Source organism: Bombina bombina, chromosome 4, assembly GCF_027579735.1.
Source record: "Bombina bombina isolate aBomBom1 chromosome 4, aBomBom1.pri, whole genome shotgun sequence".
In the NCBI taxonomy this organism is placed as follows: Eukaryota; Metazoa; Chordata; class Amphibia; order Anura; family Bombinatoridae; genus Bombina; species Bombina bombina.
Window position 1 is genome coordinate 499,716,274 of NC_069502.1, and position 14,686 is coordinate 499,730,959.

General features: G+C 39.7%; 1 protein-coding gene across 1 annotated transcript in view; it reads right to left on the minus strand.

The window, feature by feature from the left end:
• The window catches only part of KHDRBS2 (KH RNA binding domain containing, signal transduction associated 2), a 1,203,795-nt gene that overhangs the window by 169,292 nt on the left and 1,019,817 nt on the right, over positions 1 to 14,686 (minus strand). The window lies entirely within an intron of this gene.

The window sequence follows — 14,686 nt, forward strand, 5'->3', positions numbered from 1 at the left end:
ATCACAGAATCTGAAAACCCACGCTTTGATAGAATCAAGCGTTCAATCTCCAAGCCGTCAGCTGGAGGGAGACCAGATTTGGATGTTCGAATGGACCCTGAACAAGAAGGTCCTGTCTCAAAGGTAGCTTCCATGGTGGAACCGATGACATATTCACCAGGTCTGCATACCAAGTCCTGCGTGGCCACGCAGGAGCTATCAAGATCACCGAGGCCCTCTCCTGTTTGATCCTGGCTACCAGCCTGGGAATGAGAGGAAACGGTGGAAATACATAAGCTAGGTTGAAGGTCCAAGGTGCTACTAGTGCATCTACTAGAGTCGCCTTGGGATCCCTGGATCTGGACCCGTAGCAAGGAACCTTGAAGTTCTGACGAGACGCCATCAGATCCATGTCTGGAATGCCCCATAATTGAGTTAGTTGGGCAAAGATCTCCGGGTGGAGTTCCCACTCCCCCGGATGGAATGTCTGACGACTCAGATAATCCGCTTCCCAGTTTTCCACACCTGGGATGTGGATCGCAGATAGGTGGCAGGAGTGATCCTCCGCCCATTGAATTATTTTGGTCACTTCTTTCATCGCCAGGGAACTCCTTGATCCCCCCTGATGATTGATATACGCAACGGTCGTCATGTTGTCTGATTGGAATCTTATGAATCTGGCCTTTGCTAGCTGAGGCCAAGCCCTGAGAGCATTGAAGATCACTCTTAGTTCCAGAATGTTTATCGGGAGAAGAGACTCTTCCCGAGACCATAGTCCCTGAGCTTTCAGGGATTCCCAGACCGCGCCCCAGCCCACTAGACTGGCGTCGGTCGTGACAATGACCCACTCTGGTCTGCGGAAGCTCATTCCCTGGGATAGATGGTCCAGGGTCAGCCACCAACGGAGTGAATCTCTGGTCTTCTGATCTACTTGAATCATTGGAGACAAGTCTGTATAGTCCCCATTCCACTTTTTGAGCATGCACAGTTGTAATGGTCTTAGATGAATTCGTGCAAAAGGAACTATGTCCATTGCTGCAACCATCAACCCTACTACTTCCATGCACTGCGCTATGGAAGGACGTGGAACAGAATGAAGAACTTGACAAGTGCTTAGAAGTTTTGACTTTCTGACCTCTGTCAGAAAAATCCTAATTTCTAAGGAATCTATTATTGTTCCCAAAAAGGGAACTCTTGTTGACGGAGACAGAGAACTTTTTTCTATGTTCACCTTCCATCCGTGTGATCTGAGAAAGGCCAGAACGATGTCTGTATGAGCCTTTGCTTTTGACAGGGACGATGCTTGTATTAGAATGTCGTCCAAGTAAGGTACTACTGCAATGCCCTCGGTCTTAGAACCGCTAGAAGGGACCCTAGTACCTTTGTGAAAATCCTTGAAGCAGTGGCTAACCCGAATGGGAGGGCCACAAACTGGTAATGTTTGTCCAGAAAGGCTAACCTTAGGAACTGATGATGTTCTTTGTGGATAGGAATATGTAGGTACGCATCCTTTAGATCCACGGTAGTCATAAATTGACCTTCCTGGATAGTGGGTAGAATCGTTCGAATGGTTTCCATCTTGAACGATGGTACCCTGAGAAATTTGTTTAGGATCTTCAAATCCAAAATTGGTCTGAAAGTTCCCTCTTTTTTGGGAACTACGAACAGATTTGAATAAAATCCCATTCCTTGTTCCTTTATTGGAACTGGGTGTATCACTCCCATCTTTAACAGGTCTACTACACAATGTAAGAACGCCTGTCTCTTTATTTGGTTTAAGGATAAGTGAGACATGGGGAACCTTCCCCTTGGGGGTAGTTCCCTGAATTCCAGAAGATAACCCTGAGAAACTATTTCTAGTGCCCAGGGATCCTGAACATCTCTTGCCCAAGCCTGAGCAAAGAGAGAGAGTCTGCCCCCTACTAGATCCGGTCCCGGATCGGGGGCTACTCCTTCATGCTGTTTTGTTAGCAGCAGCAGGCTTCTTGGCCTGCTTACCCTTGCATCAGTTTCCAGGCTGGTTTGGGTTGTGAGGCATTACCCTCTTGCTTAGAGGATGCAGAATTAGAGGCCGGTCCGTTCCTGAAATTGCGAAAGGAACGAAAATTAGACTTATTCTTGGCCTTGAAAGCCCTATCTTGTGGAAGGGCGTGGTGTCTGAGATAATCTCTTTCAATTCTGGTCCAAATAGAGTTTTACCTTTGAAAGGGATGTTAAGCAATTTTGTCTTGGATGACACATCCGCTGACCAAGACTTTAGCCAAAGCGCTCTGCGCGCCACGATTGCAAACCCTGAATTTTTCGCCGCTAATCTAGCTAATTGCAAAGCGGCATCTAAAATAAAAGAGTAAGCCAACTTAAGTGCGTGAACTCTGTCCATAACCTCCTCATATGGAGTCTCTCTACTGAGCGACTTTTCTAGTTCCTCGAACCAGAACCACGCTGCTGTAGTGACAGGAACAATGCACGAAATGGGTTGTAGAAGGTAACCTTGCTGTACAAAAATCTTTTTAAGCAAACCCTCTAATTTTTTATCCATAGGATCTTTGGAAGCACAACTATCCTCGATAGGAATAGTAGTGCGCTTGTTTAGAGTAGAAACTGCCCCCTCGACCTTAGGGACTGTCTGCCATAAGTCCTTTCTGGGGTCGACCATAGGAAATAATTTCTTAAATATAGGAGGGGGAACAAAAGGTATGCCTGGCTTTTCCCACTCCTTATTCACTATGTCCGCCACCCGCTTGGGTATAGGAAAAGTGTCGGGGTGCACCGGAACCTCTAGGAACTTGTCCATCTTGCATAATTTCTCTGGAATGACCAAGTTGTCATAATCATCCAGAGTAGATAACACCTCCTTAAGCAGTGCGCGGAGATGTTCTAATTTAAATTTAAATGTCACAACATCAGGTTCAGCTTGTTGAGAAATTTTTCCTGAATCTGAAATTTCCCCATCTGACAAAACCTCCCTCATGGCCACTTCAGATTGGTGTGAGGGTATGACAGAACAATTATCATCAGCGCCCTCCTGCTCTTCAGTGTTTAAAACAGAGCAATCGCGCTTTCTCTGATATGTAGGCATTTTGGATAAAATATTTGCTATGGAGTTATCCATTACAGCCGTCAATTGTTGCATGGTAATAAGCATTGGCGCGCTAGATGTACTAGGGGCCTCCTGCGTGGGCAAAACTGGTGTAGACACAGTAGGAGATGATGTAGTATCATGTTTACTCCCCTCATCTGAGGAATCATCTTGGGCAATTTCATTATCTGTGGCAGTACTGTCCTTACTTTGTTTGGACGCTATGGCACAATTATCACACAAATTTAAATGGGGAGACACATTGGCTTTCATACATATAGAACATAGCTTATCCGAAGGCACAGACATGTTAAACAGGCTTAAACTTGTCAATAAAGCACAAAAAACGTTTTAAAACAAAACCGTTACTGTCTCTTTAAATTTTAAACAGAAAACACTTTATTACTGAATATGTGAAAAAGTATGAAGGAATTGTTCAAAAATTACCACCACAGTGTCTTAAAGCATTAAGAGTATTGCACACCAATTTTCAGAGCTTTAACCTTTAAAATAACGGAACCGGAGCCGTTTACAAATTTAACCCCTATACAGTCCCAGCTATAGCCTTTGCTGTGACCTAACCAAGCCCAGAGGGGAATACGATACCAAGTGACGCCTTCTAGAAACTTTTCCAGCTACTTTCAGATCCTCACACATGCATCTGCATGTCTTGCTCTCAAAAACAACTGCGCAGTAATGGCGCGAAAATGAGGCTCAGCCTACAACTGGGAAGGCCCTCCCTGACTGGAAAAGGTGTCTAACATAGTGCCTGCCGTTAAAAAAACGTTCCCCAAGTTTATAAATGTGAATTATCAGCATAAACATGTATAAAATGCCCAAATAAAGCAATTGATTTAGCCCATAAAAGTGTCTACCAGTTTTATAGCCCATATTAAGCCCTTTATTCTGTTTGCTTGACTAAGAAAATGGCTTACCGGTCCCCATGAGGGGAAATGACAGCCTTCCAGCATTACATGGTCTTGTTAGAAATATGGCTAGTCATACATTAAGCAGAAAAGTCTGCTAACTGTTTCCCCCAACTGAAGTTACTTCATCTCAACAGTCCTATGTGGAAACAGCAATCGATTTTAGTTACTGTCTGCTAAAATCATCTTCCTCTCACAAACAGAAATCTTCATCCTTTTCTGTTTCAGAGTAAATAGTACATACCAGCACTATTTTAAAATAACAAACACTTGATAGAAGAATAAAAAACTATATTTAAACACCAAAAAACTCTTAACCATCTCCGTGGAGATGTTGCCTGTGCAACGGCAAAGAGAATGACTGGGGTGGGCGGAGCCTAGGAGGGACTATATGGCCAGCTTTGCTGGGACTCTTTGCCATTTCCTGTTGGGGAAGAGATATTCCCACAAGTAAGGATGACGCCGTGGACCGGACACACCAATGTTGGAGAAATGTAGCCCCTTAGCGAGACACCCTGTTTCCCGGAAAAAAAGTAGCTTTAGATCATTCCATCATGGAAATAGAAGTACTGGCAAGCATTCTTTAATAATCTCACCAGTTAAGAGAGCTTTAGATCATCGGCCCTAAGTATTGGGCTTTGGCAAATGGATAATATAAATATATTATTATTCTATATCCTACCCTATAGATTGTAAGTTCCCAAGGAAATAGGGCCCTCCATTCCTTCTCTATTTGGTTGATACATTTTGTTTAGTCTCTTACAAATATTATATCATGGTTGTATTTTTAGCATTTGCACCCATGGGCAGTGCTGCGTAAATTGTTGGTGCTTATAAATAAAGTATAATAATAATTATATATATATATATATATATATATAAACTGTGTGCAGAATTATTAGGCAATTGAGTATTTTGACCACATCATCCTCTTTATGCATGTTGTCTTACTCCAAGCTGTATAGGCTCGAAAGCCTACTACCAATTAAGCATATTAGGTGATGTGCATCTCTGTAATGAGAAGGGGTGTGGTCTAATGACAAAAACACCCTATATCAGGTGTGCATAATTATTAGGCAACTTCCTTTCCTTTGGCAAAATGGGTCAAAAGAAGGACTTGACAGGCTCAGAAAAGTCAAAAATAGTGAGATATCTTGCAGAGGGATGCAGCACTCTTAAAATTGCAAAGCTTCTGAAGCGTGATCATCGAACAATCAAGCGTTTCATTCAAAATAGTCAACAGGGTCGCAAGAAGCGTGTGGAAAAACCAAGGCGCAAAATAACTGCCCATGAACTTAGAAAAGTCAAGCGTGCAGCTGCCAAGATGCCACTTGCCACCAGTTTGGCCATATTTCAGAGCTGCAACATCACTGGAGTGCCCAAAAGCACAAGGTGTGCAATACTCAGAGACATGGCCAAGGTAAGAAAGGCTGAAAGACGACCACCACTGAACAAGACACACAAGCTGAAACGTCAAGACTGGGCCAAGAAATATCTCAAGACTGATTTTTCTAAGGTTTTATGGACTGATGAAATGAGAGTGAGTCTTGATGGGCCAGATGGATGGGCCTTGGCTGGATTGGTAAAGGGCAGAGAGCTCCAGTCCGACTCAGACGCCAGCAAGGTGGAGGTGGAGTACTGGTTTGGGCTGGTATCAAAGATGAGCTTGTGGGGCCTTTTCGGGTTGAGGATGGAGTCAAGCTCAACTCCCAGTCCTACTGCCAGTTTCTGGAAGACACCTTCTTCAAGCAGTGGTGCAGGAAGAAGTCTGCATCCTTCAAGAAAAACATGATTTTCATGCAGGACAATGCTCCATCACACGCGTCCAAGTACTCCACAGCGTGGCTGGCAAGAAAGGGTATAAAAGAAGAAAATCTAATGACATGGCCTCCTTGTTCACCTGATCTGAACCCCATTGAGAACCTGTGGTCCATCATCAAATATGAGATTTACAAGGAGGGAAAACAGTACACCTCTCTGAACAGTGTCTGGGAGGCTGTGGTTGCTGCTGCACGCAATGTTGATGGTGAACAGATCAAAACACTGACAGAATCCATGGATGGCAGGCTTTTGAGTGTCCTTGCAAAGAAAGGTGGCTATATTGGTCACTGATTTGTTTTTGTTTTGTTTTTGTATGTCAGAAATGTATATTTGTGAATGTTGGTTTCACTGGTAAAAATAAATAATTGAAATGGGTATATATGTTTTTTGTTAAGTTGCCTAATAATTATGCACAGTAATAGTCACCTGCACACACAGATATCCCCCTAAAATAGCTATAACTAAAAACAAACTAAAAACTACTTCCAAAAATATTCAGCTTTGATATTAATGAGTTTTTTGGGTTCATTGAGAACATGGTTGTTGTTCAATAATAAAATTAATCCTCAAAAATACAACTTGCCTAATAATTCTGCACTCCCTGTATATATATATATATATATATATATATATATATATATATATATATATATATATATATATATATATATTTGTGTGTGTGTGTGTGTGAAGAAAGTAGAATGCTTCCAGCCAGAAGCAAGCTGTGTCGATTATGCACAAGTATTAAGTCATATATAAAAATAAGTGTGAAATGTGAGTGCAATCAGTACTTTTAGAGCAGGGGTACCAAGTTCATTGTATCCGGGGGCCAATGGCCAAGTGTTCTTCTCCCACATGGGCAACATGAACAGAGTGCTCTTGAGCTGAATATACTACAAACTGGAAGTGGCATTTACCCAAGTAGTAGTAGCGCATGGTATGAGCTATAGTCCACAATAGACATAAACAGTGTATATTTACCTTGTGAGTGCCAAGTGATCATTCTGGAACTGAATAAAAAGTGACATTTACCCAAACAGTAAATAATGGGAGTCTACAATGGACAATGCATGCTAGTCTTTACATTTATCTTGTGAGTGCCTATATAGAACATTAACTTGTTATATATCTTAGAACCCAAAAAATAATGATGGGCCCAAATTAATAATTTTACCAAATAAGCAAGGGAGGGCCAGATTAAACTATCTTAATGGCTGCATATGGCCCCAGGGCCTGTACATTGAGACCACTGTTTTATAGGTATAGTAAATTGCAAACACAAAAATGGATTACAATATACAAAAAATGCAGCTAAACAAAGTGAAGTACATAGGGCTCAAAGAGATCTGTGATAGAAATAGGTGTTAAGGTGAACACAACTTAGGATGATGAGAAATCTAAAGCCTTTCTTTTATCCCTGGATGCGGAAAAGGCTTTCGATAATGTCAAATGGCCCTATCTTTTTGATGCTTTAAATCATTTTAATTTCCAAGGCCTCTATATACAAGTACTGCGTAAAGTATACTCAACCCCTACAGCCCGCATATTATTCAATGGTTGTTTCTCCCCGGATTTTACTCTGTAAAGGGGCACCAGACAGGGATGTCCTTTGTCCCCTCTGAATTTTGATTAGGCTTTGGAGCCTTTAGCAGTGAAGTTGAGACAGATCTTTCCAGGTGTGAATATTAAAAACAATACACATAAGTTAGCATTGTACGCGGATGACATGCTTCTGTTTGTAGATTCCCCAAAAGTACATGTTCCTATAATTTTAGATACTCTACATACGTTTGGTAAATTTTCAGGCTATAAGAAGAATAATTCCAAGTCAGAAATCCTATGGTTACATAAACACAATTCTTATACTACATCTTACCCTTTTGTAGAAGTATCCAACTCACTTATCTAGGTATAAATTTGAACAAAAATCCAAATAAACTATACATTGTACGCGGATGACATGCTTCTGTTTGTAGATTCCCCAAAAGTACATGTTCCTATAATTTTAGATACTCTACATACGTTTGGTAAATTTTCAGGCTATAAGAAGAATAATTCCAAGTCAGAAATCCTATGGTTACATAAACACAATTCTTATACCACATCTTACCCTTTTGTAGAAGTATCCAACTCACTTATCTAGGTATAAATTTGAACAAAAATCCAAATAAACTATACAAACTTAACATTGCAACTCAGTGTAACTCAATTTGCTCCCAGCTAATTGACTGGAAAAATCTTCCCTTAGGCTTCACTGGAAGCATAAACCTATTCAAAATGTCTCTTCTACCAAATATTCTATATCCACTACTTATGCTGCCCTTCCTGCTGACTAAAGGAGATATCAGGATATTAGAAAGAGCTATTGGTCACTTCATTTGACGAGGGAAAAATCTTGAATCGTGGCTCACAAACTCCAACTTTCCTATTTAAATGGAGGCCTGGGGTTGCCAAATATTCAATTCTATAACTGGGCAACTCTATTACGACTAGTGACAGACTGACAATTAGATACAGCATACTTTTATGATAAACGTAAAACCTTAGAAGCAACCTTTACAGCACCATACGCCCTGTCCTATGTTCCCTGCTGCTCTTTAAAAGACCTACCACAAAATACAAAAAAAACCCTCCTGTATAGAGATCCCCTCAGAGCATGGTCACAAGCTCACAAATTGCTGGGATACCTGCAACCATCCCCAAAATTCATACCTATAAAAGGGAATGCTAGCTTCCCAGCAGGAGATAAATATGCACTTTTTGCTCTGTGGAGGGAGAGGGGACTGAGAAGGGTGGGGGATGCTCTGGATACACTGTCGCACACCGTGAGAACATTCCAAGACATGAAAACCAAATTCGACCTTCCACATAAACATTTCTATGCTTATTTGCAACTTAAGCGTCATATTACAAAACAAGAAGAATCCAAACCAAATTTTTGGAACCAAACACCTTTTGCAATCTCGAAAATAGCGTTCACTATGGGACATTTCTCAATATCAGAATTTCATCAAGATTTACTTAGACAGCAAATGACTAAAGCTCACTCACATTTTAGGGAAATTACAATTAGACACAACAAATGAAATTACCATTTTAGACATTAAAAACAGCCTCATTAAAGCTAAATCAGCCACATTGACTATGACGTTGCAGGAGGCACAGATAACATTAATTAATAGAGACTATATTACGCCCAGTTGATAGATAAAATGGAATCCGCAAAAGCCAAATCACTGTATAAAATGCCATTATCCTAATTCCTCCTTATCTCACTATTTTTATGAATACCCACTTATTCGGCACTTCTGGAGTCTCATACAATACTGGTTTAGAGTAGTCATGTCTATTGAAATAACTTTCAATATCACCAATATTTACCTGTTCACATGGAATATCCTAAGCAGCAAACTTCACCCTCTACTAACCATTTGCACACTTGTCATAAGACATTGCATTCTAACGCAATGGTGTTCTAAAAATCCCCCTAATATGACTCAATTTAAAAGTGCTCTCTATAAACACTTATTCATTGAACAACAAAATGTCATTCTAGACATCAAACACAGATTGCCTGCCTTTTTGAAGAAAAGGAAGGTCTTTTTAGAAAATGTGTTATTGGGAAAACAAAAACAAATCCTTAAACTTTTCATGCAACATGAGATAATGTTGGAAGCATCCTTGTGGGAAGAATGGGCATCATTATTTGAAACACGACCCCCCAAAATGCAACAGGAGAATCTGAAGAAATACTCATTAAGACTTTTTTTTTTTTTAATTTCCCCTTAAAGTATTATATTTGTTTGTTTTTTTCATCTCTACCTTGCTATCCTCTTCCTATCCCATCCTCTTAGGTTAAGATGTGTCACTATTAGTATGGACAGGGATATAATTGGTTTTAAGGTTAATAGAAGTAATAGGTTATTAGGTTAGTAAAGGTATGCAAGTTATTATTAAAAAATATATTGAAGGGCACATACAGGTAGACAGACTGGTAAACCTTCCAAAAAGTACTCTGAAATTTATAACAACTACTTGCTAATAATAGTTGTAGTTGAACTCAATGTAGTATTGCTATGATTACCTTGTTATATTCCTTACTCAACTATATCCTATTGATGAATATACCAAACATGTTAAAGATGTAAACTTGGAAGATCATGACTGTTACAAACATGTATGTAACTGTTGCACCTGTTTTGATGTGTCCTCAATAAAAAAAAACAAATAATAAAAAAAAAGAAATAGGTGTTAGTGCTTATTCAGTATGTATAATCAGTTCCCAAAAACGTAGCAATGGAATCCAAATTTCAGAGAAACAGACAAAAAAATCCCTAATAGATCCTGCAATATATCATATGGGTCTGGTAATCCCAATGATAAACCACCTACTATAAGGGACCTCAGTCTGATATGAGGTAAGTGTCACATATAAGAGGTGTCTTCAGTGGCTTCCCAGCATGGTTATCGCTGTGTTGCGCTTGTCTTTCTCAGTGTTTCTTGTAGTATGGTATCCCTTAAGGCTCCATGCACTGGTATAAAGATAAAGGGAAGAGACAAAAGCAGTAAATAGTGTAATACTGTTTCTTTAAAAAGTGGTAAAAAATCCCCACCATAAGAATCACACTCACACTATCTACCCTCAAAGGCAATCTGAGGTATTTTACAAGCAGATATAATTAATCACAAATGCAGTTCACGGGGATACAGTTCACATAGAAATAGTGTATCAATGGTAGCAGGAAATACTTTGACTCACCGGATCATGCCCAAGCCTGTAAGTATAATCCAAGTAGAAAAATACAGCTATTCCTGACACATTTCAAAGGGTAGTATAGTCCTTCTTCCTCAGAGGTAAAAGCTGTATTGTGTTTGATCAGACGTTTTATTTTGCGGCTAAGATAGCTGTTAAGAGAATGAGGTTGTGCTGATTGGTGGATTAGGGTCATGTGATTAGTTTCATCACACTATGATGTAACCCTGGGTTACAGGAAGCTAATCTGATTGGCCTCCTAAATCATGTGATCGAGTGACCTAGTCTTGGGGTGGAGGATGTTAATCTGATTATCCCCTTTAATCATGTGACCAAAACAGCAAAGAGCATACTGTGTTATGTTTTCATACAGGGGTTGAAGCGTAAACTGTATTACTGTTTGACTGCATGTAAAATTGCCTCATGACAGATAAGGGTACAAGATGTGTGCTTTAGGGATTTGAATAAACTTGATACAAGCTTAGTGTAATTGTTTGATTAGGATCTGTGCAGCGTTCATCCATCCTACTACTACACCATATTTCAACTCACCCTATAGTCTCTTGTGTACATTAGAGAATTAGTTAATATATTCAAGATGGTATACTCAATGTATATAATGGCACTAGAGGATGTTGTAGTTCATTTTAATATTAATGTATCAGCAATGATTGATATATTAGCCTAACATTTCAAAGGCATCTGTATGTGTGTTTACTACTATTATTGGAAAAATGAATAGATTCTTACTTTGATATATCCTTATTCAGAGTAGCATATCTATATACATATATTTTTGGTAGATATAGGGATAAAAGTAGAGTGGGCAGAATGCTTTATTAATTTAAAGCAAAATCAAAGCTAAAATCTGCTAGAAGTTTAATTTAGGGATGGGTCAGTTTGGTGATCTAATATTCAGATACATTTTTACACTAGAAATGCTGCTAAATCTATATTCATGTTCAGACCCTTGGGTACCATAGAATTCATAGGCCTAGATTTAGAGTTCGGCGGTAAAAGGGCTGTTAACGCTCCGCGGGTTTTTTTCTGGCCGCACCATAAATTTAACTCTGGTATCGAGAGTTCAAACAAATGCTGCGTTAGGCTCCAAAAAAGGAGCGTAGAGCATTTATACCGCAAATGCAACTCTCGATACCAGAGTTGCTTACGGACGCGGCCGGCATCAAAAACGTGCTCGTGCACGATTCTCCCATAGGAAACAATGGGGCTGTTTGAGCTGAAAAAAAACCTAACACCTGCAAAAAAGCAGCGTTCAGCTCCTAACGCAGCCCCATTGTTTCCTATGGGGAAACACCTCCTAAGTCTGCACCTAACACCCTAACATGTACCCCGAGTCTAAACACCCCTAACCTTACACTTATTAACTCCTAATCTGCCGCCCCCGCTATCGCTGACCCCTGCATTACACTTTTAACCCCTAATCTGCCGCTCCGTAAACCGCCGCCACCTACGTTATCCCTATGTACCCCTAATCTGCTGCCCTAACATCGCCGACCCCTATGTTATATTTATTAACCCCTAATCTGCCCCCCACATCGTCGCCGACACCTGCCTACACTTATTAACCCCTAATCTGCCGAGCGGACCGCACCGCTACTATAATAAAGTTATTAACCCCTAATCCGCCTCACTAACCCTATCATAAATAGTATTAACCCCTAATCTGCCCTCCCTAACATCGCCGACACCTACCTTCAATTATTAACCCCTAATCTGCCGACCGGAGCTCACCGCTATTCTAATAAATGGATTAACCCCTAAAGCTAAGTCTAACCCTAACACTAACACCCCCCTAAGTTAAATATAATTTTTATCTAACAAAATAAATTAACTCTTATTAAATAAATGATTCCTATTTAAAGCTAAATACTTACCTGTAAAATAAATCCTAATATAGCTACAATATAAATTATAATTATATTATAGCTATTTTAGGATTAATATTTATTTTACAGGCAACTTTGTAATTATTTTAACCAGGTACAATAGCTATTAAATAGTTAAGAACTATTTAATAGTTACCTAGTTAAAATAATAACAAATTTACCTGTAAAATAAATCATAACCTAAGATATAATTAAACCTAACACTACCCTATCAATAAAATAATTAAACTACCTACAATTACCTACAATTAACCTAACACTACACTATCAATAAATTAATTAAACACAATTGCTACAAATAAATAAAATTAAATAAACTATCTAAAGTACAAAAAATAAAAAAGAACTAAGTTACAGAAAATAATAAAATATTTACAAACATAATAAAAATATTACAACAATTTTAAACTAATTACACCTACTCTAAGCCCCCTAATAAAATAACAAAGCCCCCCAAAATAAAAAATTCCCTACCCTATTCTAAAATACAAATATTACAAGCTCTTTTACCTTACCAGCCCTGAACAGGGCCCTTTGCGGGGCATGCCCCAAGAATTTCAGCTCTTTTGCCTGTAAAAAAAAACATACAATACCCCCCCCCAACATTACAACCCACCACCCACATACCCCTAATCTAACCCAAACCCCCCTTAAATAAACCTAACACTACCCCCCTGATGATCTTCCTACCTTGTCTTCACCATGCCAGGTTCACCGATCCGTCCTGGCTCCAAGATCTTCATCCAACCCAAGCGTGGGCTAGACATCCACTGAAGAAGTCCAGAAGAGGGTCCAAAGTCTTCCTCCTATCCGGCAAGAAGAGGACATCCGGACCGGCAAACATCTTCTCCAAGCGGCATCTTCTATCTTCTTCCATCCGATGACGACCGGCTCCATCTTGAAGACCTCCAGCGCGGATCCATCCTCTTCTTCCGACGACTAGACGACGAATGACGGTTCCTTTAAGGGACGTCATCCAAGATGGCGTCCCTCGAATTCCGATTGGCTGATAGGATTCTATCAGCCAATCGGAATTAAGGTAGGAATTTTCTGATTGGCTGATGGAATCAGCCAATCAGAATATAGTTCAATCCGATTGGCTGATCCAATCAGCCAATCAGATTGAGCTCGCATTCTATTGGCTGATCGGAACAGCCAATAGAATGCGAGCTCAATCTGATTGGCTGATTGGATCAGCCAATCGGATTGAACTATATTCTGATTGGCTGATTCCATCAGCCAATCAGAAAATTCCTACCTTAATTCCGATTGGCTGATAGAATCCTATCAGCCAATCGGAATTCGAGGGACGCCATCTTGGATGACGTCCCTTAAAGGAACCGTCATTCGTCGTCTAGTCGTCGGAAGAAGAGGATGGATCCGCGCTGGAGGTCTTCAAGATGGAGCCGGTCGTCATCGGATGGAAGAAGATAGAAGATGCCGCTTGGAGAAGATGTTTGCCGGTCCGGATGTCCTCTTCTTGCCGGATAGGAGGAAGACTTTGGACCCTCTTCTGGACTTCTTCAGTGGATGTCTAGCCCACGCTTGGGTTGGATGAAGATCTTGGAGCCAGGACGGATCGGTGAACCTGGCATGGTGAAGACAAGGTAGGAAGATCATCAGGGGGGTAGTGTTAGGTTTATTTAAGGGGGGTTTGGGTTAGATTAGGGGTATGTGGGTGGTGGGTTGTAATGTTGGGGGGGGGTATTGTATGTTTTTTTTTACAGGCAAAAGAGCTGAAATTCTTGGGGCATGCCCCGCAAAGGGCCCTGTTCAGGGCTGGTAAGGTAAAAGAGCTTGTAATATTTGTATTTTAGAATAGGGTAGGGAATTTTTTATTTTGGGGGGCTTTGTTATTTTATTAGGGGGCTTAGAGTAGGTGTAATTAGTTTAAAATTGTTGTAATATTTTTATTATGTTTGTAAATATTTTATTATTTTCTGTAACTTAGTTCTTTTTTATTTTTTGTACTTTAGATAGTTTATTTAATTTTATTTATTTGTAGCAATTGTGTTTAATTAATTTATTGATAGTGTAGTGTTAGGTTAATTGTAGGTAATTGTAGGTAGTTTATTTAATTATTTTATTGATAGGGTAGTGTTAGGTTTAATTATATCTTAGGTTATGATTTATTTTACAGGTAAATTTGTTATTATTTTAACTAGGTAACTATTAAATAGTTCTTAACTATTTAATAGCTATTGTACCTGGTTAAAATAAT